Consider the following 2,285-nt stretch of genomic DNA (forward strand, 5'->3'; position numbering starts at 1 on the left):
AACCTGAAAGGACTCTGAAGAGGAAGCTAAGGGAAGCCAAAGCACAACTCTCTGGAGAAAATCTGACAGAAATTTTCGAAAAAGAAGAAAACATGGCCGAAAATAACAACAATGCAAGGAAGATGCTTGGTGACTTTACTGCACCTAATTCTAATTTACATGGAAGAAGCATCTCAATCCCTGCCATTGGAGCAAACAATTTTGAGCTGAAACCTCAATTAGTTTCTCTGATGCAACAGAATTGCAAGTTTCATGGACTTCCATCAGAAGATCCTTTTCAGTTCTTAACTGAATTCTTGCAGATCTGTGATACTATTAAGACCAATGGGGTTGATCCCAAGGTCTACAGGCTTATGCTTTTCCTGTTTGCTGTAAGAGACAGAGCTAGAGTATGGTTGGACTCTCAACCTAAAGATAGCATGAACTCTTGGGATAAGCTGGTCACGGCTTTCTTAGCCAAGTTCTTTCCTCCTCAAAAGCTTAGTAAGCTTAGAGTGGATGTTCGAACCTTCAGACAAAAGGAAGGTGAATCCCTCTATGAAGCTTGGGAGAGATACAAGGAACTGACCAAAAAGTGTCCTTCTGACATGCTTTCAGAATGGACCATCCTGGATATATTCTATGATGGTCTGTCTGAATTAGCTAAGATGTCATTGGATACTTCTGCAGGTGGATCCATTCACCTAAAGAAAACGCCTGCAGAAGCTCAAGAACTCATTGACATGGTTGCTAATAACCAGTTCATGTACACTTCTCAGAGGAATCCTGTGAGTAATGGGACGCCTCAGAAGAAGGGAGTTCTTGAAATTGATACTCTGAATGCCATATTGGCTCAGAAAAAAATATTGACTCAGCAAGTCAATATGATTTCTCAGAGTCTGAATGGAATGCAAGCTGCATCCAACAGTACTCAAGAGGCATCTGCTGAAAAAGAAGCTTATGATCCTGAAAACCCTGCAATAGCAAAGGTGAATTACATGGGTGAACCATATGGAAACACCTATAATCCCTCATGGAAGGATCAACAAAAGCCTCAACAAGGCTTTAATAATGGTGGAAGAAATAGGTTTAACAATAGTAAACCTTTTCCATCATCCACTCAGCAACAGATAGAGAACTCTGAACAAAATACCTCTAATTTAGCAAACTTAGTCTCTGATCTATCTAAGGCCACTGTAAGTTTCATGAATGAAACAAGGTCCTCCATTAGAAATTTGGAGGCACAAGTGGGCCAGCTGAGTAAAAGGATCACTGAAATCCCTCCTAGTATTCTCCCAAGTAATACAGAAGAAAATCCAAAAGGAGAGTGCAAGGCCGTTGATATAACTATCATGGCCAAATCCAAAGAGGAAGATGAGGACGTGAATCCCAAGGATGAAGACCTCCTGGGACGTCCAGTGATCAATAAGGAGTTTCCCTTTGAGGAACCAAAGGAATCTGAGGCTCATCTAGAGACCATAGAAATTCCATTGAACCTCCTTATGCCATTCATGAGCTCTGAAGAGTACTCCTCTTCTGAAGAGAATGAAGATGTTACTGAAGAGCAAGTTGCCAAGTTCCTTGGTGCAATCATGAAGCTGAATGCCAATTTATTTGGTAATGAGACTTGGGGAGATGAACCTCCCCTGTTCACCAATGAACTGAATGCATTGGATCAACTGAGATTGCCTCAGAAGAAACAGGATCCTGGAAAGTTCCTGATACCTTGTACCATAGGCACCATGACCGTTGAGGAGGCTCTATGTGACCTGGGGTCAGGAATAAACCTCATGCCACTCTCTGTAATGGAGAAACTGGGAATCTTTGAGGTACAAGCTGCTAAAATCTCATTAGAGATGGCAGACAATTCCAGAAAATAGGCTTATGGACAAGTAGAGGACATATTAGTAAATGTTGAAGGCCTTTACATCCCTGCTGATTTCATAATCCTAGATACTGGGAAGGATGAGGATGAATCCATCATCCTTGGAAGACCCTTCCTAGCCACAGCAAGAGCTGTGATTGATGTTAACAGAGGTGAACTAGTCCTTCAATTGAATGAGGACTCCCTTGAGTTTAAAACTCAAGGACATCCTTCTATAAACATGGAAAAGAGGCACAGTAAGCTTCTCTCAAAACAGAGTCAACCAGAGCCCCCACAGTCAAACTCTAAGTTTGGTGTTGGGAAGCCACAACCAAATTTTAAGTTTGGTGTTGAACTCCCGTATCCAAACTCTAAGTTTGCTGTTGGGGAGTCTCAACAATGCTCTGAACATCTGTGAGGCTCCATGAAAGCCCACTGTCAA

General features: G+C 41.9%; 1 non-coding gene across 1 annotated transcript; it reads right to left on the reverse strand.

The window, feature by feature from the left end:
* Positions 1 to 485: 485 nt before the first annotated feature.
* Positions 486 to 593, reverse strand: LOC112782141 (small nucleolar RNA R71). The gene has a single exon (XR_003192879.1). It is a non-coding gene; the product is annotated as a small nucleolar RNA R71 (small nucleolar RNA).
* Between the last annotated feature and the right edge of the window lie 1,692 nt (positions 594 to 2,285).

Source organism: Arachis hypogaea, chromosome 19 (genome assembly GCF_003086295.3).
Source record: "Arachis hypogaea cultivar Tifrunner chromosome 19, arahy.Tifrunner.gnm2.J5K5, whole genome shotgun sequence".
Taxonomy (NCBI): domain Eukaryota; kingdom Viridiplantae; phylum Streptophyta; class Magnoliopsida; order Fabales; family Fabaceae; genus Arachis; species Arachis hypogaea.